At 46.1% G+C, this 25,997-nt stretch overlaps 1 long non-coding RNA gene across 1 annotated transcript in view; it reads right to left on the bottom strand.

Moving 5' to 3' along the window:
* LOC139260616 (uncharacterized) overlaps positions 1-25,997 on the bottom strand; it is a 41,690-nt gene that overhangs the window by 6,711 nt on the left and 8,982 nt on the right. The window contains exon 2 of the long non-coding RNA XR_011592822.1: positions 12,999-13,157. This is a non-coding gene — a long non-coding RNA (uncharacterized lncRNA). The remainder of the gene's footprint in view (positions 1-12,998; positions 13,158-25,997) is intronic.

The raw sequence follows: 25,997 nt of genomic DNA on the forward strand, positions 1-25,997 counted from the left end.
AGTTGTAAAAAATGGACTGGGAAAATAGTTTAACATATGGGACGGTTGATGAGCAGTGGTAGACATTTAAGGAGATATTTCATAATGTGCAACCAAAATATATCCCAATGAGAAGGAAAGACTGTAAGAGAAGGGGTAACCATCGGTGGCTAACTAAGGAAATAAGGGATGGTATCAAATTGAAAACAAGGGCATACAATGTGGCCAAGACGAGTGGGAGGCCAGAGGATTAGGAAACTTTTAAAAGCCAGCAAAGAACGACTAAAAAAAAATGATAAAGAGAAGGAAGATAGATTATGAAAGTAAACTAGCATAAAATATAAAAACAGATCATAAGAGTTTCTACAGGTATATAAAAAGGAAAAGAGTGGCGAAAGTAAATGTTGGTCCCAAGGGGCCTCGCACAATAAGATTGCTAATTAGTCCTTTCTCATTACACATCACCAGTGAATGTAAACTTTGAAGAAAAGCAGTAGCATACATTAAGAAAATAAGATATAAGAGTAGGCCATTTGGCTTCTCGAGCCTGCTCCGCCATTTAATAAGATCATGGCTGATCTGATTTTGTGCTCAGCTCCACTTCCCTGCCCGCTCCCCAAAACCCTTCACTCCCTTATCGTTCAAAAATCTGTCCATCTCCACATTAAATATATTCAAAGAGGGTTCCGCAGAAGGGAGGTACAACCTGTCTACCCTTCCTTAAATACAGAGACCAAAGCTGCACGCAGTATTGTAGGTGTGGTCTCATCAATACCCTGTACAGTTGTAACAGGATTTCTCTGCTTTTATACTCTATCCTCCTTGTAATAAAGGCCAACATTCCATTTGCCTTCCTGATTACTTACTGTACCTGCATACTCACTTTTAGTGTTTCATGCACAAGGACTCCCAGGTCCCTCTGTACTTCAGCACTTTGCAATTTTTCTCCATTTAAATTATAATTTGCTTTTCTATTTTTTCTGCCAAAGTGGATAACCTCACATTTTCCCACATTATACTCCATCTGCCAAATGTTTGCCCACTCACTTAGACTGTCTCTATTGCTTTGCAGATTTTTTTATGTCCACCTCACAATTTGCTTTCCCACCCATCTTTGTAGAACATATGAACATAAGAACACAAGAAATAGGAGCAGGAGTAGGCCATACGGCCCCTTGAGCCTGCTCCGCCATTTAATACGATCATGGCTGATCCGATCATGGACTTAGGTCTACTCCCTTGCCCGCTCCCCAAAACCCCTTATCCCCTTATCATTTAAGAAACTGTCTATCTCTGTCTTAAATTTATTCAATGACCCAGCTTCCACAGCTCACTGAGGCAACGAGTTCCACAGATTTACAACCCTCTGAGAAGAAATTGCTCCTCATCTCAGTTTTAAATGGGTGGCTCCTTATTCTAAGATCATGTCCTCTAGTTCCAGTCTCCCCCATCAGTGGAAACATCCTCTCTGCATTCACCTTGTCGAACCTCCTCATAATCTTATATATTTCGATAAGATCACCTCTCATTCTTCTGAATTCCAATGAATAGAGGCCCAACCAACTCAACCTTTCCTCATTAGTCAACCCTCTCATCCCCGAAATCAAACGAGTGAACCTTCTCTGAATTGCCTCCAAAGCAAGTATATCCTTTCGTGAATATGGAAACCAAAACTGCGCGCAGTACTTCAGGTGTGGGCTGAGGCTGCAAAGTGAAACATACACAAGACATAAGTAATCGTAGAGCCCCCCGTCACTGCTATCCTGGGCCGAAAGGCCCTCCGCCCCCATCCCCGCCCCACTCCCGCAGCTACTTTCCCTGGCCAAAAGGCCCCCCATCCCCCTTGCCGCTGCTATCCTGGGTCAAATGGCCCTCCGCAACCCACCCACCCACCCCCCCGCCCGCCACTGCTATCCCGGGCCGAATGGCCCTCTGCCCCCCCCCGCCACCTCCTCACTGCCGCTGCTATCCCGGGATGAATGGCCCTCCGCCCCCGGCCCCTGGTGCCGCTGAATCAATCGTGTCGTGTCATTGCTGATTTTTCTCGCCCCAAGAACGTCTACTTTCATACCAGGTGTAAGCATTCCAAGAGCCGAATGAAAATTAATTTGTCTCTTTGTAAACTCAACCATGACCCGGTGAAGTGAATATAATATGGAGGATGTAACTGGCCAGAAAGATATGGCAGAAAGACTGGTTGTGACATCTCAAAAGCATCACGGAGGTTTTCTTAATTATACCTGTAGTGCACCAATGTACCTAATAGTTTTCCGCAGTGGCTTACATGGATTTACAGTCAGAGCCATCGGTGCCACTGCTATCCCGGCCCGAATGGCCCCCTGCCCTCGATGCCGTGTCTTCAGCTCTGCTAAAACAATGGTGTTTTCTCTGCACCAATTTTCTCTTCTCTGCGGCGATTTTCTTAAGTTCAGGTAAGGTTCTTCAGAACGGGGCACTGCGCTGTTTTAAAAAAAATCCTAGTTGACCAAACTCACTTAAATGGCCAGAAATGGCGCAGCCGGCATCCCCAGTGACATCAAAAAATCAGGAACTAAAAAAATCTGTCGTAAGTAGTTTTGGATGGCGCAGAAACTTTGTCAAAACTTGCAGATTTTAGTCTGCTCCAAAAAACACAGCATACGTCAAAATTCGCCACAGAATAGGGGTTGACTGTGGATGGGCAATGGCAGACATTTAGAGACCGCATGGATGAACTATAACAATTGTACATCCCTGTCTGGCGTAAAAATACAAAAGGGAAGGTGGCTCAACCGTGGCTATCAAGGGAAATCAGAGATAGTATTAAAGCCAAGGAAGTGGCATACAAATTGGCCAGAAATAGCAGTGAACCGGAGGACTGGGAGAAATTTAGAACTCAGCGGAGGAGGACAAAGGGTTTGATTAGGGCAGGGAAAATAGAGTACGAGAGGAAGCTTGCAGGGAACATTAAGACGGAATAGCAAAAGTTTCTATAGATATGTAAAGAGAAAAAGGTTAGTAAAGCCAAACGTAGGTCCCCTGCAGTCAGAATCAGGGGAAGTCATAACGGGGAACAAAGAAATGGCGGACCAATTGAACAAGTACTTTGGTTCGGTGTTCACTGAGGAGGACACAAACAACCTTCCGGATATAAAAGGGGTCGGAGGGTCGAGTAAGGAGGAGGAACTGAGGGAAATCCTTATTAGTCAGGAAATTGTGTTGGGGAAATTGATGGGATTGAAGGCCGATAAATCCCCAGGGCCTGATGGACTGCATCCCAGAGTACTTAAGGAGGTGGCCTTCGAAAAAGCGGATGCATTGACAGTCATTTTCCAACATTCCATAGGCACTAGATCAGTTCCTATGGAATGGAGGTTAGCCAATGTAACCCCACTTTTTAAAAAAGGAGGGAAAGAGAAAACAGGGAATTATAGACCGGTCAGCCTGACATCAGTAGTGGGTAAAATGATGGAATCAATTATTAAAGATGTCATAGCAGCGCATTTGGAAAGAGGTGACATGATAGGTCCAAGTCAGCATGGATTTGTGAAAGGGAAATTATACTTGACAAATCTTCTGGAATTTTTTGAGGATGTTTCCAGTAGAGTGGACAAGGGAGAACCAGTTGATGTGGTATATTTGGACTTTCAGAAGGCTTTCGACAAAGTCCCACACAAGAGATTAATGTGCAACGTTAAAGCACATGGGATTGGGGGTAGTGTGCTGATGTGGATTGAGAACTGGTTGGCAGACAGGAAGCAAAGAGTAGGAGTAAATGGGTACTTTTCAGAATGGCAGGCAGTGACTAGTGGGGTACCGCAAGGTTCTGAGCTGGGGCCCCAGCTGTTTACATTGTACATTAATGATTTAGACGAGGGGATTAAATGTAGTATCTGCAAATTTGCGGATGACACTAAGTTGGGTGGCAGTGTGAGCTGCGAGGAGGATGCTATGAGGCTACAGAGTGACTTGGATAGGTTAGGTGTGTGGGCAAATGCATGGCAGGTGAAGTATAATGTGGATAAATGTAAGGTTATCCACTTTGTTGGTAAAAACAGAGAGACAGACTATTATCTGAATGGTGACAGATTAGGAAAAGGGGAGCTGCAACGAGATCTGGGTGTCATGGTGCATCAGTCATTGAAGGATGGCATGCAGGTACAGCAGACGGTTAAGAAAGCAAATGGCATCTTGGCCTTCATAGTGAGGGGATTTGAGTACAGGGACAGGGAGGTGTTATACAATTGTACAGGGCTTGGTGAGGCCACACCTGGAGTATTGTGTACAGTTTTGGTCTCCTAACTTGAGGAAGGACATTCTTGCTATTGAGGGAGTGCAGCGAAGGTTCACCAGACTGATTCCCGGGATGGCGGGACTGACATATCAAGAAAGACTGGATCAACTGGGCTTGTATTCACTGGAGTTCAGAAGAATGAGAGGGGATCTCATAGAAACATTTAAAATTCTGATGGGTTTAGACAGGTTAGATGCAGGAAGAATGTTCCCAATGTTGGGGAAGTACAGAACCAGAGGTCACAGTCTAAGGATAAGGGGTAAGCCATTTCGAACCGAGATGAGGAGAAACTTCTTCACCCAGAGAGTGGTGAACCTGTGGAATTCTCTACCACAGAAAGTTGTTGAGGCCAATTCACTAAATATATTCAAAAAGGAGTTCGATTAGTCCTTACTACTAGGGGGATCAAGGGGTATGGCGAGAAAGCAGGAATGGGGTACTGAAGTTGCATGTTCAGCCATGAACTCGTTGAATGGCGGTGCAGGCTCGAAGGGCCGAATGGCCTACTCCTACACCTATTTTCTATGTTTCTATGAAAATTCAGCCCATAGTCTCGGGATAAGGGGTCGGCCATTTAAGACTGAGATGAAGAGGAATTTCTTCGTTCAGAGGTGTTTGAATCCTTGGAATTCTTTACTTGAAAGGGCTGTGGATGTTGAGTCGTTCAGTATATTCAAGAGTGAGATCGATAGATTTTTGGATTCTCAGGGAATCTAGGGATATGGAATCAGGCAGGAAAGTGAAGTTGAGGCCGAAGATCAGCTAGGATCTTATTGAATGGTGGAGCAGGCTAGAAGGGCCATATGGTCTGCTCCTGCTCCTAATTCTGAAGTTACATAAGAACATAAGAAATAGGAGCAGGAGTAGGCCATACGGCCCCTCAAGCCTGCTCCACCATTCAATAAGTTCATGGCTGATCCGATCATGGACTCAGCTCCACTTCCCCGCCCGCTCCCTATAACCCCTTATTCCCTTATCGTTTAAAAACTGTCTATTTCTGTCTTAAATTTATTCAATGTCCCAGCTTCCACAGCTTTCTGAGGCAGCGAATTCCACAGATTTCCAACTCTCTGAGAGAAGAAATTTCTCCTCATCTCTGTTTTAAAGGACGGCCCCTTATTCTAAGATCATGCCCTCTAGTTCCAGTCTCCCCCATCAGTAGAAACATCCTCTCTGCATCCACCTTGTCAAGCCCCCTTATCATCTTATACGTTTCGAAAAGATCACCTCTCATTCTTCTGAATTTTAATGAGAAGAGGCCCAACCTGCTCAACCTTTCCTCATAAGTCAACCCCCTCATCCCCGGAATCAACCTAGTGAAGCTTCTCTGAACTGCCTCCAAAGCAAGTATATCCTTTCGTAAATATGGAAACCAAAACTGCACGCAGTATTCCAGGTGTGGCCTGACCAATACCTTATAAATCTGTAGCAAGACTTTCTGCTTTTATACTCCATCCCCTTTGCAATAAAGGCCAAGATTCCATTGGCCTTCCTGATCACTTGCTGTACCTGCATACTATCCTTTTGTGTTTCCTGCACAAGTACTCCAAGGCACTTTGCAATCTTTCTCCATTTAAATAATAACTTGCTCTTTGATTTTTTCTGCCAAAGTGCATGATCTCACACTTTCCAACATTATACTCCATCTGCCAAATATTTGCCCACTCACTTAGCCTGCCGATGTCTTTTTGCAAATTTTTGTGTCCTCCTCACACATTGCTTTTCCTCCCAGCTTTGTATCGTCAGCTAACTTGGCTACGTTGTACTCTTAAGTTCTTATGTTCCAAGTGGTTTTTAACATGGAGGAGTACTGATTCATCAGCTCAGAGAGGGCGGTAGGTGGTAATCAGCAGGTGGTTTCCTTGCCCATGTTTGACCTGATGCCATGAGACTTCATGGGGTCCGGAGTCAATGTTGAGGACTCCCAGGGCCACTCCCACCCAGCTTTATAGCCCTGTGCCACCACCTCTGGTGGGTCTCTCCAGCCAGTGGGACAGGACATACCCAGGGATGGTGATGGAGGAGTCTGGAACATTGGCTGAAAGGTATGATTCTGCGAGTAAATAATAATAATTTTTATTTATATAGTGTCCCAAGGCACTTCACAACAGTGTTACAAGACAAAACAGATAAATTTGACACCGAGCCACAGAAGAAGAAATGAAGGCAGATGACCAAAAGCTTGTTTAAAGAGGTAGGTTTTAAGGATCGTCTTAAAGGCGGAAGGAGAGGTAGAGAGGTGAAGAGGTTTAGGGAGGGAGTTCCAGAGCTTAGGGCTCAGACAGCTGAAGGCACAGCCACCAATGGTTGAGCGATTATAAGCAGGGATGCACAAGAGGGCAGAATTAGAGGACGCAGACATCTTGGGGGTTTGTGGGGCCGGAGGAGATGACAGAGATAGGGAGGGGTGAGGTCATGGAGGGATTTGAAAACAAGGATGAGAATTTTGAAATCAAAGCGTTGCTTAACCTGGAGCCGAAGTAGGTTAGCGAGCACAGAGGTGAAGGGTGAGCGGGTATTGGTGCAAGTTAGGACACGGGTAGCCGAGTATAAGCAGGGATGCACAAGAGGGCAGAATTAGAAGACGCAGACATCCTGTGGGATTGTGAGGCTGAAAAAGATTACAGAGATAGGGAGGGGCAAGGCCATATCAGTATGACTATATCAGGCTGTTGCTTTACTAGTCTGTGGGACAGCTCTCCCACATTTGGCACAAGTCCCTAGATGTTAGTGAGGGGGACTTTGCAGTGTCGACTGGGCTGGGTGTGCCTTTAGCTCTGAACCATGTGCCTCGGTCAATGCTGGGTGGCCCGTTTGGGTTTGATTCTAACTGTATTTTTTCATAGTGGCTTGTTCCAAGTGAGTGGCTTGCTCGGTCATTTCAGAGGGCAGTTAAGAGTCAACCACATTGCTTCCTTTAGAGATTACCACACGTGGGGAATTTTTAATGTTTCAAACCAAACGTAGGATAAGATATCAGTGCCTAGAGAAATATTAATTAATGGCACTGGTCAAGGGATTAAATGCTGGAAGTTGAATAAATTTGGACCATCAGAAGCCAGTTTTCAGGAGCAAGAGCACAACGCTGTACTTGTATGTAATGGTAATTAACAGACACAAAGGAGTTTAACTATTACATCTTTATTTAATTTGTCGTGACAAACAGTCAGTTCTTTGGTGAAATAATTTCCTCTCCGCCTTCACTAGGCAACCGGGGCCCATCCACTCAAACGAGTATAATTACAATTATGCAAATTGACACCGACACGAGATGACATTTGAAGTGAAGTCCCAGAATTAATACCTCAAAAAGCTAATGTAATGACACAGCTTAGACATGCATTACTTTCATCTGCAAAAATGTGGCATTTACTCAGACGCCTAACAGCAGGTGAATATTTCCTCCATTTTGGGCTTTCAAGCCCAGAGTGATGGTATTTTTAGCGTTGCGTTCAAAGACTCTTGGCTTGGTTGAAGTGCGGTAAGATCTTGCCCCCAGAACTTCCACAGACTTTGCCGAAACTTTTGAACATGACGATCAGATTTTACAACAACAACAACTTGGATTTATATAGCACCTTTAACGTAGTGAAATTTCCCAAGGCACTTCACAGGAGTATTATGAGATTTTTAAAAATTGACACCCAGCCGCATAAGTAGAACTTAAGAACATAAGAACATAAGAAATAGGAGCAGGAGTAGGCCATATGGCCCCTCAAGCCTGTTCCGCCATTTAATACGATCATGGCTGATCCGATCATGGACTCAGGTCCACTTCCCTGCCCGTTCCCCATAACCCCTTATTCCCTTATTGGTTAAGAAACTGTCTACCTCTGTCTTAAATTTATTCACTGACCCAGCTTCCACAGCTCTCTGAGGCAGCGAATTCCACAAATTCACAATCCTCTGAGAGAAGACATTTCTGCTCATCTCAGTTTTAAATGGGCGGCCCCTTATTCTAAGATTATGCCCCCTAGTTCTAGTCTCCCCCATCAGTGGAAACATCTTCTCTGCATCCACCTTGTCAAGTCCCCTCATAATCTTATACGTTTCGATAAGATTACCTCTCATTCTTCTGAATTTCAATGAGTAGACGCCCAACCTACTCAACCTTTCCTCATAAGTCAAAGCCCTCATCTCTGGAATCAATCTAGTGAACCATCTCTGAACTGTTATTCTCTGAAATTAGGATAGGTGATCAAAAGCTTGGTCAAAGAGGTAGCTTTTAAGCAGCACTTGAAGGAGGAAAGAGAGGCAGAGCGGTTTAGGCAGGGAGTTCCAGAACTTGGGACCTAGGCAACAGAAGGCACGGGCACCAATGGTTGAGCGATTATAATCAGAGACGCTCAAGAGGGCATAATTAGAGGAGCCATCTCAGGGGGTTGTGGGGCTGGAGGAGATTGGGTGGGTCGAGGCCATGGAGGGATTTGAAAATAAGGATGAGAATTTTGAAATCAAGGCGTTGCTTAACCGGGAGCCAATGTAGGTCAGCGAGCTACCCTCAAATCTACCACCAAGCTCACGGTCTACAAAGCTGTAGTAATACCCGCCCTCTTGTTTGGATCAGAGGCATGGGCGATGTACAGAAGATACCTCAAGTCGCTGGAGATATATCACCAACGATGTCTCCACAAGATCCTGAAAATCCCCTGGGAGGAAAGGCACACTAACATTAGTGTCCTCATCCAGGCTAACATCCCCAGCTTGAAGCACTGACCACACTCGATCAGCTTCGCTGGGCAGGCCACATGGTTCGCATGCCTGACACGAGACTCCCGAAGCGAATGCTTTATGCGGAGCTCCTTCACGGCAATGGAAACGTCACAAGGACATCCTCAAAGCCTCCCTGATAAAGTGCGACATCCCCACTGATACCTGGGAGTCCCTGCTGAAGATCGCCCTAGGTGGAGAAAGTGCATCCGGGAGGGCATTAAGCTCTTTGAATCTCAACGCCGAGAGCGTGAAGAGGTCAAGCGCAGGCAGTGGAAGGAGCGCATGGCAAACCAGTCCCACTCAACCCTTCCCTCAGCGAATAGCTGTCCCACCTGTGACAGAGTCTGTGGCTCTCGTATTGGACTGTTCAACCACTAAAGAACTCACTTCAGGAGTGGAAGCAAGTCTTTCTCGATTCCGAGGGATTGCCTATGAAGATAATGATGGATGAATGGGACTTGGTGCGAGTTAGGACACGGGCAGCCGAGTTTTGGATCACCTCTAGTTTAAGTCGGGTAGAATGTGGGAGGCCAGCCAGGAGTGCGCTGGAGTAGTCAAGTCTAGAGGCAACAAAGGCATGGAAGCAATGAAGAACATAATACGTCAAAAGAAAAAGATTGAAGACCCACTCTACTTATTGACATATACAGCTGACAGTTATGTTACACTCAGTCAGCCCTTAGATATTTACTCAGACAACACAACTTTAATTTATACCACACCATGAACATAAAGATGCCCTAACGCGCTTTAAAAAGTTGAAATAATGGAGCATGCAGATGCTAAGGAAGGAAAAGATTAAGAGGGTTGGTGAAAAGCTCAATCTAAAAGATGAAACTTGAGAATGTTTTATAGGTGGACAAGAGAAAGGTCTAGAAACGAGAACGCTTAGGGGTGACCTGCTCAATGTCTGTGCCAGTGGCTCAGTGGGTAGCACTCTCGCCTCTGAGTCAGAAGGTTGTGGGTTCAAGTCTCCACTCCAGGGAATTGAGCACAAAAACCCAGGCTGAAGCTCCAGTGCAGTGCTAAGGAGAGTGTTGCACTGTCGGAGGTGCTGTCTTTTGGATGAGACATTAAACTGAGATGTCTGCTCTCTCGGGCGGATGTAAAAGATCCCACGACACTATTTCGAAGAAGAGCAGGGGAGTTATCCCCAGTGCCCTGGCCAATATTTATCCCTCAATCAACATCATTAAAGCAAATTATCTGGTCATTATCACATTGCTGTCTGTGGGAGTTGTTGAGCGCAAAGTTTCTGCTGCGTTTCCTACATTACACCAGTCACTACACTTGAAAAAGTACTTCATTGGCTGTAAAGCTTTGGGATGTCCGATAGTTGTGAAAGGCATTAAATAAATGTAAGATGGTCACTAATAAATCCAATAAGGAGTTCGGGAGAAACCTCTTTACCCAGAGAATGGTGAGAATGTGGAACTCACTGCCCCAGGGAGTGGTTGAGGCAAACAGTATAGATACATTTATGAGGAAGTTAGATAAGTGCAAGATGTGGAAAGGAATAGCAGGATATGCTGACAGTGTGAGATGAAATAGAGTGGGGGGAGTTTCATGTGGAGTATAAACACTGGCATGGACCTGTTGGGCCCAATGACCAGCAAGGTTCCTTGAACAGTCAGTTTAGCAGTTCCTTTATTGAACGAATACTTTTAACCAAACTCAGCTCTTTTAGCAGAATGTATGGTTTCTAGCCCAGACTTTAGATTCCTGAAAACCGGTGTTTTGGTTAAATATGGAAATGTCCAAAACCCTTCAACCTCCTTCCTTGGCATTGTTCACATTTATTTCTTTGTGGTTTTCACAGAATATGTAATGAGCAGATTACAACATTTTGCCAGGTATATAGCCTTGTGGGGAAGGCAAGGAATTGGAGTAATTGCGGCTGACAGCCTCCGACTGAATTTAAGCGCATCCTGGGATTACGTGGGCGGGCCCTGGACCACCAATCAGAATGTAGTATTCTCATTGACAATTAATTCCCATTACCATCAATGAGCATGCCCCCAAAACACAGAAACACAATACATAAATTAAAAAAACACCTCAAATGTTTAAAATTTATTGAAATTGAATTAAATTAAATGTTTTAGAAATGTTTGCATTTTTTTGAATTTTTTAAAATATGTTTTAATAGGGTTAAATATAAACTTACCTTAATGGACAGGATTTTTAATATAAAATTAAATTTTTCTATCTTTTAAAACTCTTACGCTGGTAAAAGCAGGTCTTACATCTGCTTTTACCAGGCGTAAGAGTTTGAAGGACATTCGCTGGGTAGGAGTTGGACAAATAGCCCAAATCTCCACTCATGGGGCCCAAGTTTCCACATGATTTGCGCCTGATTTTTAGGAGCAACTGGTGGAGAACGGACTATCTTAGAAATCGCAATTCTCCACATTTTTTTTTTCTGCAGTTCTAGTCAGGTAGAACAGTTCTACTTTAGAACAGAATTTTTTCTTCAAAAGGGGGCGTGTCCGGCCACTGACGCCTGATTTCAAAGTTTCCACAGTGAAAACGTACTCCAAACTAAAGTAGAATGGAGCAAGTGAAGATTTTTGTAGAACTGAAAATACCTGTTCTACACATTAAAAAATCAGGCGCAGGTTACAAATTAGGCGTCCAGAACGAGGGGGGGGGGAAGGGAAGTCATTAAATTCTACAATCAATCCTTATTTATACTTCTACAAATATTAAACAAATAAATCCAACCTGAATAAACATTTATAAGCAAAGAAAAGATTAAATAAACCATCTTCCTACCTGTGTGAAAGTGCTTCAGCCATCGTTCGAAGGAAACCGCCGTTTGTTGCCGCGCAGGGGAGGGAGGGAGGGGAAGGAGACAGCGGCTTGTTGCCGCGCAGGGGAGGGAGGGAGGGGAAGGAGACAGCGACTTGTTGCCGTGGAGGGAGGGGAGGGAGGGGAAGGAGACAGCGGCTTGTTGCCGTGGAGGGGAGGGAGGGGAAGGAGACAGCGGCTTGTTGCCGTGGAGGGGAGGGAGGGGAAGGAGACAGCGGTTTGTTGCCGTGGAGGAGAGGGAGGGGGAGGAGACAGCGGTTTGTTGCCGCGGAGGGGAGGGAGGGGAAGGAGACAGCGGCTTGTTGCCGTGGAGGGGAGGGAGGGGAAGGAGACAGCGGCTTGTTGCCGTGGAGGGAGGGGAGGGAGGGGAAGGAGACAGCGGCTTGTTGCCGTGGAGGGGAGGGAGGGGAAGGAGAAAGCGGCTTGTTGCCGTGGAGGGAGGGGAGGGAGGGGAAGGAGACAGCGGCTTGTTGCCGTGGAGGGGAGGGAGGGGAAGGAGACAGCGGCTTGTTGCTGCGGAGGGGAGGGAGGGGAAGGAGACAATGAGAAGGGAAGCCTCAGTGCTGATGTGCTGATGGCAATGTGCTTTTATTAAAAAATGTTCAAAAATTAAACAGCTACAAAGAACTACAGAAATGGCCGAGTGGCAATGTTTTCTTCACACTGAGCATGCGCGAACGCTGCAATGCGCACGCGCAGCGTTGCCGGCAGGAAAAAAACTAATTTAAATAGTACCCGCCCCCTCCCACTTACAAAATCGGCGCGAGTGTAGGCTCCGCCCCCCTGGGCGCCGCGTCAAACAGACAAGGAGCTGCAAAGCTCTCGAGAATAGCGCGTTTTTTTTCTGCCGCCGTTTTAGGCGCGAAAAACGGGCGCCCAGCTTGGAGGGGCGCCCGTTTTTTATCCTGTGGAAACTTGGGCCCATGAAGACCCTTCTCCCGGGGATGCGTGGGATCTATCAAAAGGATCTCCGCTACTCCTTTACAAGTAGTCCACAGACACTGCATGACATTGCCCCAACCCTAGGCCACAGACACTGCATGACATTGCCCAACCCTAGTCCACAGACACTATATCACATTACCCCAACCCTAGTCCACAGACACTGCATGACATTGCCTCAACCGTAGTCCATAGACACAGCATGACATTGCCCCAAATCTAGTCCACAGACAATGTATCACATTGCCCCAACCTAACCCAGGGAGTGTGCAGGACTTACCCTAATTTTCCGAATGGGGACAGCGCCCCCATTGGCAGTTGCCCGACCTGAGATGCTGATGAGGCCTGCCACTCGCTCCTCGATGTCCGTGAGTGGCAGGCTCTGAGGCGAACCACCACCTGATCTCGCTTGCTGGTGCCGATTATGAGACTTCTTTGCCTGCAAAGATGAAAATGGGAATGGTTACCAGAGGGCCCATCTGCCCTTGTGGCACCAGATAGCCACCAAAGCACGTATACCATACTGTGTGAATGTAATACAGTCCTCTGTTTAATGACTTGGAAGTTGCATCAGGAGAACATCGAAGTGCAGAGACATCTTATGAGATCTCAGAAAGCAATCTTGATAATGTGTAAAGATTATTCATGGCAAATAGGGTGCTGAACTAAGCCTACCTATGTGTCATGCATTTTAGGAGGCAACCCACAGATTGCTGAGGGCCACCAACAGCATGAGAACAAATAGTGTGTCAGATGTAACCCCACTTTTTAAAATAGGAGGGAGAGAGAAAACAGGGAATTATAGACCGGTCAGCCTGACATCGGTAGTGGGTAAAATGATGGAATCAATTATTAAGGATGTCATAGCAATGCATTTGGAAAGAGGTAATATGATAGGTCCAAGTCAGCATGGATTTGTGAAAGGGAAATCATGCTTGACAAATCTTCTGGAATTTTTTGAGGATGTTTCCAGTAGAGTGGACAAGGGAGAACCAGTTGATGTGGTATATTTGGACTTTCAGAAGGCTTTCGACAAGGTCCCACACAAGAGATTAATGTGCAAAGTTAAAGCACATGAGATTGGGGGTAGTGTGCTGACATGGATTGAGAACTGGTTGTCAGACAGGAAGCAAAGAGTAGGAGTAAATGGGGACTTTTCAGAATGGCAGGCAGTGACTAGTGGGGTACCGCAAGGTTCTGTGCTGGGGCCCCAGCTGTTTACACTGTACATTAATGATTTAGACGAGGGGATTAAATGTAGCATCTCTAAATTTGCGGATGACACTAAGTTGGGTGGCAGTGTGAGCTGCGAGGAGGATGCTATGAGGCTGCAGAGCGACTTGGATAGGTTAGGTGAATGGGCAAATGCATGGCAGATGAAGTATAATGTGGATAAATGTGAGGTTATCCACTTTGGTGGTAAAAACAGAGAGACAGACTATTATCTGAATGGTGACAGATTAGGAAAAGGGGAGGTGCAAAGAGACCTGGGTGTCATGGTACATCAGTCATTGAAGGTTGGCATGCAGGTACAGCTGGCTGTTAAGAAAGCAAATGGCATGTTGGCCTTCATAGCGAGGGGATTTGAGTACAGGGGCAGGGAGGTGTTGCTACAATTGTACAGGGCCTTGGTGAGGCCACACCTGGAGTATTGTGCACAGTTTTGGTCTCCTAACCTGAGGAAGGACATTCTTGCTATTGAGGGAGTGCAGCGAAGGTTCACCAGACTGATTCCCGGGATGGCGGGACTGACATATCAAGAAAGACTGGATCAACTGGGCTTGTATTCACTGGAGTTCAGAAGAATGAGAGGGGACCTCATAGAAACGTTTGAAATTCTGACGGGGTTAGACAGGTTAGATGCAGGAAGAATGTTCCCAATGTTGGGGAAGTCCAGAACCAGGGGACACAGTCTAAGGATAAGGGGGAATTTCTTCACCCAGAGAGTGGTGAACCTGTGGAATTCTCTACCACAGAAAGTAGTTGAGGCCAATTCATTAAATATATTCAAAAAGGAGTTAGATGAAGTCCTTACTACTAGGGGAATCAAGGGGTATGGTGAGAAAGCAGGAATGGGGTACTGAAGTTGCATGTTCAGCCATGAACTCATTGAATGGCGGTGCAGGCTAGAACGGCCGAATGGCCTATTCCTGCACCTATTTTCTATGTTTCTATGTTTCTATGTTTCTATTTATAATTGAAGTAATGAAGGAGTACATGAATTAAAGTTGTACTCACTCTGATGATCCTTGTCAGATCATTAAACTTCTTTCTGCACTGTATTCCAGTCCTGACCAGTGTCTGAGGCAGAGACCTCCTCAGTAACTTACCTCCAGATCCTCTTGAATATCAATGGAAGTGGTCTAGATCCACCCCGAAAGTACAACTCCTGCCATCTTCTCTCCACAACCCCCACTCGAGCTTCATTAACCTTGTGGCTGAATCGCTGTCTGGAATCGTCGTCCTCCATAATGATAATCCCAAACTAAAATGGCCGATTCAGCCCCGGGTGTACTGCTCATGCACGCGGCTGCGCCCTGCAGTAGCGTTTGCGATCAGGCAGCACACCAGGAGCGCGGGAAGAAAAAAAAAATTGCGCACAAACAGAACGACCGATTTTTGTAGCGCCGGAGTTAGCGCTAACGCTGCTCGTGAACTTTCAGTCGGCAAAAGTTGCGAGTTCTGGCGCTAAAGCTAACCCAGCGCAAAATTTTCCATTACACTGCAATTTGCGTCCAGAATTGGGCGAAATCGCTAAAGCCCGAAAATCTAGTCGAAAAGGCACAACGTGCAACGTCACTGAAAGAAAACTTGCTGAATGCGCTTCTAAGAATGATGATGCATATTTAGTCATCGAATCAGAACAGCACAGCATCAATTCTGCGATCAACAATTATCATAGAATGATGAAGCACAGAAGGAGACCATTCGGCCCATTGTGCCTGTGCCGGCTCTTTGAAAGAGCGATCCAATTCGTGCTCCTCACTGCCCTGCTCTTTCCACATAGCCCCTGCATTTTTTTCCTTTGCAAGTAGTTATCCAATTCCCTTTTTGAGAGATGCTATTGAATATGTTTCCACCGAACTTTCAGGCAGCGCGTTCCAGATCATAATGATTTCAAAGAATTTCTCCTCATCTCCCCTCCTGGTTTTTTTTGCCAATGGTCTTATATCTGTGTTCTGTGGTTACTGACTCTTCTGCCAGAAGAAACATTTTCTCCTTATTTACTTTGTCATGAACAAGAGCCGTATATTTTTGTGAGGGACCAATTCAAATCCTTATGAATTCTGACTAGTATTAATGAATCTGTGGAGTCTTTGTTTTTCACTCTACCTCAGAATTTATCGTGGGGAAAGGACAACACGTGGCACAAGATTTAGGCTTAACCCAGTGTCCGTTTTATTATGCAACAAAAAAACGACTAAAAGCTACAGGACAAGACTGCTGAGAGAAATTTGACTTTAGACATACAATCATGGTCGTTGACTCTGTGACCTGTTGGTTCGTCTTCTGGCCATTCCCTGCAGCTTCTGTTCCTTTCCTTCTGTACCTGCTTGCTGTTCCTTCCTGTGTTGCCTGCTCTTCTTCTGTCTTCCTGTCCTTCTTCTGCTGTGCTGATTCTAGTTCGTATATTTATATCCATAGCATGAATAAGTTTCCCGCTGGGCCGAGATCTGATTATCGCTGTGGTGATTTGTATAACTGGCTGTGGCGATCAGTTTGAATGGCTACTAATTTGCACACAGAGTCGACAATGCAAAAGATATTTCCTTATTCTGAATGCTCTGTTATCCAAAAATGTGTATTTCGTAGGGTCCTTTGTTGTGCAGTCTTCTTACAGACTCGATATCTCCAATAGGCTTGTTTTCCCTACCCTGGTCAATCAAGTTCGGAGCCTCACATAACAACTCCATTGCTGTTATGCTTGAAGTCAGTTTTGGTTCCCGACCACAGGATGTCCTTAATTGTCCAGCTTAATTCCAAAAGCTGGTAGTGATCAATTTTTAGTTCATGGTCTTCTTCTGTGCTTTTTCTGAAGATTAGTAACCTTACTTGCTGCTGCTTCTGAACGTTGAGTGAAACTCCAACACAGTTCCTTCTCTTTGACAAAAAGGCATCTCTTTCCTGGGTGGGCTAACGGGACAGACACCTCAACAGCACTACGCACTGGGCCGGCAGCGCTGCCGTGTCCGAGGGGCCCTACCCTCAATGCAAGGGTACGGTCCACGCTGCCACTCTGCAGAAGCTAAAGGGACCTACCTGGACCACCATTGAGTGGGGTTGCCGTGCAATCAGAGTGCCGGGCTGAGCGATCACGGCACGGACCCCGCAAAGAAATTCGATCAGGTGCGGCAACAAGAAGCTAAGTGATTTTTTTTATTTTTCACTCGGCCACCTCGCCTTTAATCATCGCCCCGGAAATGGCCGGCCGCCCAACCCGCGCTTCCTGCAGCTGCCGGTGTTTTCGCCCGGCGCTGCTACAGGGGGGCAAAAGTCAATTTCGGGACAGGGTCGCTAAAGTGGGTGACGCTCGTGCCTGTGCCATCGTGATCTCTGGGCGCAGGTAGTGCTGCCGCTAAACCTCCATCCAATGAGGTGAGAGTCGTTAACGGGGCGCTCACTGGATGCATGAATGCACCCAATTTCTCGCCCTCTGTGCGTAGAAATGTTTCCTAATTTCACTGAAGGGCTCGCTCTAATTACCCCCTAGTCCTAGAATCCCCAACCAGCAGAAATAGTTTCTCTCTATCTATCCTATCTGTTCCCCTTAATATCCTGAAAACTTCGATCAGATCACCCCATAGCCTTCTAAACTCCAGGGAATACCTTAATTTGTGTAATGTCTGCTCTTAACCCTTGAAATCGAGTATCATTCTAATAACCCTACTTTGCACTCCCTCCGAGGCCAATATATCCTTCCTAAGGATTGGTGCCCAGAACTGATCCAAAGCGATAGAAAGATTTTCAGTATATTTTCAGCAGCAGATCTTTCAATGTATTTACACAGTAGTTACAGCACAGAAACAGACCATTCGGCCCAACTGGTCTATGCCGGTGTTTCTGCTCCATACATGCTCCTCCCACCCGACTTCATCTCACCTGATCAGCATATCCCTCTATTCCTTTCTCCCTCATGTGCTGATCGAGCTTCCCCTTAAATGTATCTGTGCTATTCATCTCAGCCACACCCTGTGGTAGCAAGTTCCACATTCCAACTACCCTCTAGGTAAAGAAATGAATCCTGAATTCCTTATTGGATTCATTAGAGACTATCTTATATTTAGAGAGGAAGAGCATGAGGCAATCCTCGGGGTGGGTGGAAGTCCTGCCCACTGGACATGTGCCCAATCAAATGGGACCAGAAAATCTAATTTATTATTTGCAGCTATTTGATTTCTTTTTTGGAGTGACTATTTGTCCTAACTCGTGCCTTTGCGCATGCGTCTCTTGAGCCGTCGGCCGCCGAGCCCTGTGCCGGGGAGAGAGAGCGGGCAGAGAGAGCCGGCGGGTGACTGGGGAGTGAGAGAGCCTGGTCGTTTGCGGGGGGTGTGTGGTGGTGGGGAGAGAGAGCCTGTTTGGCGGGGGGAGAGAGAGAGCCTGTTTGCGGAGGGGGGGGAGGGAGAGAGAGCCTGTTTGCGGAGGGGGGGGAGGGAGAACCTGTTTGGGGGGGTGGAGAGAGAGCCTGTTTGTGGGGGGGGGGAGAGAGATCCTGTTTGGGGGGGGAGAGAGAGCCTGTTTGGGGGGGTGGTGGTAAGAGAGCGAGCCTGGTTGGTGGTGGAGGGCAGGAGAGAGAGTTTGTTTGGGTGGGTGGAGAGAGAGCCTGTTTTGGGGGGGGAGAGAGAACCTGTTTGGGGGGGCGGGGAGAGAGCCTGTTTGTGGGGGGGTGGAGAGAGAGCCTGTTTGGGGGTGGGGGTTGGGGAGAGCCTGTTTGGGGGGGGGGGAGGTGGGGAGAGAAAGCCTGTTTGCGGGGGGGGAGAGAGAACCTGTTTGCGGGGGGGAGAGAGAGCCTGTTTGGGGGGGGGGAGGGGGAGAGAGACAAGGTGGGGGGGCGGGGGGAGAAGAAAGAGAATTTAGGAAAGACAAATCACGTTCTTCCAACCCCCTTTACAGCCATACCCGAAATCGTTGGAGTGGATGAAATCCGGAAGTCACAACACTGGCGCATCATTCCCAATAACTGATAACAAACCGCACACAATGCCGCATCTATGGAAGCGCGGGAGACGGGGGGAGGGGGGCGGGGGTGTTGGGTAAGGGACTTCGGCTTGGGGAGGACTTCTTCACCCAGAGAGTGGTGAACCTGTGGAATTCTCTGCCACAGAAAGTAGTTGAGGCCAATTCACTAAATATATTCAAAAGGGAGCTCGATGAAGTCCTTACTACTTGGGGGATCAAGGGGTATGGCGAGAAAGCAGGAATGGGGTACTGAAGTTTCATGTTCAGCCATGAACTCATTGAATTGCGGTGCAGGCTAGAAGGGCTGAATGGCCTACTCCTGCACCTATTTTCTATGTTTCTATGTTTCTATGAATGCACTTGTGCTGGAGTAAGGAGGGACTTCAGCTGGGGGAGGGATGTGTCCGTTCTGACTTCTGAAGTCCAAATGGATCATGTTACAATGTGCAAAGTTAGGCTGGGCGGTTCCAGTTACACATTCCAGAGAAACTTCAGTGTGTGGCTTATCCTCCAAGGGACCAATCAGCAATAGGTCATGTGATAATGTAGAGCCAATCAGAGAAACGGCTGCAATTCAGTCAGTACAAATAAGCGCATCCATTTTTTTTTAGAAACGATATATAAGCTGTTCAACTATTTTAATCAGAGGACAGTGAGAAATTGGGGTTATGCCTCAAGAGGGACTTAGATATGACCTTTACGGCTAAAGGGATTAAGGGGTATGGAGAGAAAGCAGGAAAGGGGTACTGAGGTGAATGATCAGCCATGATCTTATTGAATGGTGGTGCAGGTTCGAAGGGCCGAATGCTCTACTCCTGCACCTATTTTCCATGTTTCTATGTTTCTATGAAAGGAAATGGAGTGCTAAATAACAAGCTCCACTTTCTTTCTGGGGCCCTGATGGGACGGACATGTCAAGAGCGAGTCACTACGCACTGGACCGCGTAGCGCTGTCACGTACTAGGGTCTCTTCCCTGAATTAAAGGCAAGGGCACAACCTACAAACTCTGCAGTAACGAAAGGGTCCTAGCTCGACCAACGGGGTGGGCTGACCAATCGGGGCACGGACCCTGCATTCAAAGCGCCAACAAATAGACAATCCTTTTTTTTTTAGCAATGATATATAAGCTGCTCATCTATTTTAATCAGAAGGGCCAAGTGAAAGATCAATCTTTCAAAAAAAGTCTTTGTAAAGACAATTGCGATGCTCAGATAGATTGTGGACATCGGTGGAATTTTTTTTTAAAGCACCACACCTCCCCTTTAACTTGCGCCCCACGAGCGACCGTCCACTCGGAATGGGTCGGTGAACCCGTCGCTGTCATCACCCGCGCAGCTTCGGGGGCCGTACCCAATTTAGGGTCCGCGGTGCAAACGGGGCACTGTGCACGGTGACGACATCAACATTGTCAACGCAGTGGAGCGGTGGTGCTACAGGTTACCGCCGCTGCTGAACTCCCGCCGAATTTAGCAGGAGTCGTTAGCGGTGCCGTGCCTGGGCGAGAAGTCAATTGCACCTCGTTAGCGCCCCCCCCCCCCCCCTCCAAGGGTGCTAAGGTGAAGCGCAAATGACCCGAATATCTAGGCCTATGTTAATTGTAAACTGATCATTTTGATAATGGTACCCATCTTTTGAATGATATGTCAAACAGGGTAGATGTGTCGTAATGTCTCTGCTCTTTCAGGTGGACGCAAAAGATCCCAAGGCTCTATTTTCATCTCTCAATCAACATCACTAAAACATCTGGACGTTATCACGTTGCTGATTGTGGGAGCTTGCTGTGTGCAAATTGGCTGTTGCATTTCCAACATTACAATTACATTAGTGACTACATTTCAAAAGCACATCATTGGCTTTAAAACACATTGGGAGGTCCATAGCTTGTGAAAGGCGTTATAGAAATGCAAGTCTTTCTTTCTTTAACGGTGGCAAGTAACCTCAACCCTAAATTTAACAAAGTAAAAAGCTCCGACTTCACTCAATTTTTAAAGTGACAATCTCAAAGTGTGTTTCTGTTTCATCATCATCATCATCGTAGGCAGTCCCTTGGAATCGAGGAAGACTTGCTTCCATTCCTGAAGTGAATTCTTTAGTGGCTGAATAGTTCAATACGAGAGCCACAGACTCTGTCACAGGTGGGACAGATAGTCGTTGAGGGAAGGGATGGGTGGGACAGGTTTGCCGCACACTCTTTCCGCTGCCTGCGCTTGATTTCTGCATGCTCTCAGCGTTGAGACTCGAGGTGCTCAGCGCCCTCTCAGATGCACTTCCTCCACTTAGGGCGTTCTTTGGCCAGGGATTCCCAGGTGTCAGTTTATCAGGGAGGCTTTGAGGGTGTCCTTGTAGCGTTTCCGCTGCCCACCTTTGACTCGTTTGTCGTGAAGGAGCTCTGAGTAGAGCGCTTGCTTTGGGAGTCTCGTGTCTGGCATGTGAACTATGTGGCCTGCCGGGTGTGGTCAGTGCTTCAATGCTGGGGATGTTAGCCTGAATGAGGACGCTGATGTTGGTGCACCTGTCGTAGTGGGATTTGTAGGATGAGAGACTGATGAGAGACAGAAATAGAACATTAGCTAAAGTGAAAATGTACAATCTTCAGAGCATTAACTGTGGCTCCCTGTGAGGAACTAATGGATTAGAAAATCAGTCCTTGAAGTGATCATTGAATAATCAAAATGAATCATGGTTTTTACTTCTATATGAACAGTTAAAAAAACAACAGGCAACCAGCAGTGAATTATTATACTGGACTTAAATCAAGATGTTCAAATGATGTTGATGAACACTACATAGCATTACATAGGATAGATGACACAGAAACAGGCCATTCGGCCCAACCAGTCCATGCCGGCGTTTATGCTCCACTCGAGCCTCCTCCAGTCTTTCCTCATCTAAATCTATCAGCATAACCCTCTATTCCCTTCGCCCTCATATGCTTGTCTAGCCTCCCCTTAAATGCATCGATACTATTCACTTCGACCTGTGGTAGTGAGTTCCACATTCTCACCACTCTTTGGGTAAAGACGTTTCTTCTGAATTCCCTATGCGATTTCTTGATAACTCACTTATATTGATGACCTCTAGTTATGCTCTTCCCCACAAGTGCAAACATTCTCTCTGTATCCGTTCTATCAAAACCTTTCATGAATTTAAAGAGCTCTATTAGGTCACCCCTCGGCCTTATTTTTCAAGGGAGTAGAGACCCAGCCTGTTCAACCTTTCCTGATATGTATACCCTCGGATTTCTGGTATCATCCTTGTAAATCTTCTCTGCGCCCTCTCCAGTGCCTCTATATCCTTTTTATAATATGGCGACCAGAACTGTACGCAGCACTCTAAGTGTGCTCTAACCAAGGTTCAATACATGTTCAGCATAACTTCCCGACTTTGCACTTCCATACCTCTAGAAATAAACTCTAGTGCTTGGTTTGCTTTTTTATGGTCTTGCCAACCTGTATTGCAACTGTTAGCGATGTGTGTATTTGTACTCCAAGACCCCATTGTTCCTCTACTGCACCTAGACTCTCGCCCTCCAAGTAATAAGTGACCTCCCTATTCTTCCTGCCAAAATTAACAGGATTAATAAATGATCTCATATTAAAGGATCCTCTCGGAAAGAGTGATCATAGCATGACTCAGTTGGAGGGTGAGAAATTTGGATCTTAAACCAGTGTCCTGATCTTAAATAAAGCAGATTACAAAGGTATGAAGGCAGTGGCAGACATTTAAGGAGATATTTCATAACTCTCAACAAAAATATATTCCAGTGAGAAGGAAAGCTTTTAAGAGAAGGGAGAACCATCTGTGGCTAACTAAGGAAATAAAGGATGGTATCAAATTGAAAACAAAGGAATACAATGTTGCCAAGATTAGTGGGAGGCCAGAGGATTGGGAAATCTTTAAAAACCATCAAAGGACAACTAAAAATATAATAAAGAGACAGAAAGTAGATTATGAGAGTAAACTTGGAAGAAATATAAAAACAGATAATAAGAGCTTCTACAAGTATATAAAAAGGAAGAGAGTAGTTAAAGTAAATGTTGGTTCTTTACAGCATAAGACTTGGGAATAAATAATGGGGTACAGAGAAATGGCAGTGACTTTGAACAAATATATTGTAGCAGTCTTCATGGTAGAAGACACTAAAAACATAACAATAATAGATAATGAGCAGTGGTGCAGAAGGGAAGTATTCAAATTCCTGGGACATTGGAACTGGTTCTGGGGGAGGTGGGACCAGTACAAACTGGACGGTCTGCACCTGGGCAGGACCGGAGCCAATGTCCTAGGGGAAGTATTTGCTAGTGCTGTTGGGGAGGAGTTAAACTAACATGGCAGGGGGATGGGAACCGATGCAGGGAGACAGAGGAAATAAATGGAGGCAGAAGCAGAAGATAGAAAGGAGAATAGTAAAAGTGGAGGGCAGAGAAACCCAAGACAAAAAACAAAAAGGGCCACTTTACAGCAGAATTCTAAAGGGTCAAAGTGTGTTAAAAAGACAAGTCAGAAGGCTCTGTGCCTCAATGCGAGGAGTATTCGTAATAAGGTGGACGAATTAACTACGCAGATAGCAGTTAACGGGTATGATGTGATTGGCATCACGGAGACATGGCTCCAGGGTGATCAAGGCTGGGAATTCAACATCCAGGGGTACTCAGCATTTAGGAAGGATACACAGAAAGGAAAAGGAGGTGGGGTGGTGTTGCTGGTTAAAGAGGAAATTAATGCAATTGTAAGGAAGGACATTAGCTTGGATGATGTGGAATCAGTATGGGTGGAGCTATGGAATACCAAAGGGCAGAAAACGCAAGTTGGAGTTGTGTACAAGCCACCAAATAGTAGCAGTGAGCTTGGGGACAACATTAAGCAAGAAATAAGGGATGTGTGCAGTAAAGGTACAGAAGTAATCATGGGCGACTTTAATCTACATATTGATTGGCCTAACCTAACTGGTAGCAATGCGGTGGAGGAGGATTTCCTGGAATGTATTAGGGATGGTTTTCTCGATCAATATGTCGAGGAACCAATCAGAGAGCTGGCCATCCTAGACTGGGTGATGTGTAATGAGAAGGGACTAATTAGCAATCTTGTTGTGCGAGGCCACTTGGGGAAGAGTGACCATAATATGGTAGAATTCTTTATTAAGATGGAGAGTGACAAAGTTAATTCAGAAACTAGAGTCCTGAACTTAAGGAAAGGTAACTTTGATGGTATGAGGTGTGAATTGGCTAGATTAAACTGGCAAATCCCCTGGGAAGACAGACACACCAACATTAGTGTCCTCGACCAGGCCAACATCCCCAGCATTGAAGCACTGACCACACTTGATCAGCTCCACTGGGCAGGCCACATTGTTCGTATGCCAGACATGAGACTCCCAAAGCAAGCGCTCTACTCGGAACTCCTTCACGGCAAACAAGCCAAAGGGCAGAGGAAACATTGCAAGGACACCCTCAAAGCCTCCCTGATAAAGTGCAACATCCCCACTGACACCTGGGAGTCCCTGGCCAAAGACTGCCCTAAGTGGAGGAAGTGCATCCGGGAGGGCGCTTAGCACCTTGAGTCTCATCGCCGAGAGCATGCAAAAATCAAGCGCAGGCAGCGGAATGAGCGTGTGGCAAACCAGACTCCCCATCCACCCTTTCCCTCAACGACTATCTGTCCCACCTGTGACAGGGACTGTGGTTCTTGTATTGGACTGTTCAGCCACCGAAGGACTCATTTCAAGAGTGGGAGCAAGTATTCCTCGATTCCGAGGGACTGCCTTCGATGATGATGATTCATCCATGGAGTTTCATTAGTGTTCAGCTTGTTCTTTCCTTTTAGTGGAATGTATTGTTCCTGCCCTCTGTTGAACACTGTTTGAAATGCTTCCCATTGTTGTTCTACATTGTTGTTTGCCAATATTGTTGCCCATTTTATTTTCTCAAGTTCTATTCTGAGCTCCTCAAAATCAGCTTTTCTCCAATCTATTACCCTGGTTTTCATCAAAAGAAATAACAGACAACCGGCAGTAAATTATTATACTGGACTTAAATCGAGAAGTTCTTATGTTGCTGACGAACATGAGTTGAAATAATTAATGAGCCTTGGCAAGGCCCCAATGTTGAATCACTGTTAGAGTCGCTGTCAGCTATTTCTTATTTTACATCAGATGTTCAATATATCCTGTCAAAAGAGAAGTTATGTACATCTGTGTATTGCCGCAGTAATATAATTTGAGAAGCCTTCATTGGGCTGCATGGCAGCTGGTGATTAAGAACATAAGAACATAAGAAATAGGAGCAGGAGTAGGCCACATGGCCCCTCGAGCCTGCTCCGCCATTTAATACGATCATGGCTGATCTGATTATGGACTCAGGTCCACTTCCCTGCCCGCTCCCCATAACCCCTTATCGGTTAAAGGATGCAACTGGTCAATTTGGAAATGATGGCCGAGAAATTTGATGGCACCGTGCCTTGTTTCTCGGGCACTTTGTGGGCGCCAAATCTCCAACATGGTGGTTAGACAATGCAGGCTCATTGCGAACCAGAGCCAGATAACATCGCAATTCAACTCACAGCTCAGGGCACAAAGCAGGTGGTGATTCAGCCATTGATGAAATGTACTTGTACCACCTGACCCCACACCACTAATTTAACTTAAGCAGCAAATAGATGTTTTTTTAAAACATCAAGTGAAGAGCCATTTAGCCTGCCTACCGATTCTGCAGGACCCAGAGGTTTCCCACCACAAATGCCTGTCAAAAAATTAACAAGAAATGTTCCATCTCCTTTTTGTAGGTGGCACCTCATGTGTCAACCGAGGCTCAGTGGAAGGCCGTGGGTTCAAGTTCCACTGTAGATACTTGAGCACAAAAATTTAGGCTGACACTCCCAGTGCAGTACTGAAGGAGTGCTGCACTTCGGAGGTGCTGTCTTTCGGATGAGACGCTAAACCGAGGCCACGTCTGCTCTCTCAGGTGGGCGTAAAAGATCCCACGGCACAATTTCGAAGAAGAGCAGGCGAGTTATCCCTGGTGTCCTGGCCAATATTTATCCCTCAAACAACATCACTAATACAGATTATCTGGTAATTATCACATTGCTATTTGTGGGAGCTTG

Source organism: Pristiophorus japonicus, chromosome 1 (genome assembly GCF_044704955.1).
Source record: "Pristiophorus japonicus isolate sPriJap1 chromosome 1, sPriJap1.hap1, whole genome shotgun sequence".
Taxonomy (NCBI): Eukaryota; Metazoa; Chordata; class Chondrichthyes; family Pristiophoridae; genus Pristiophorus; species Pristiophorus japonicus.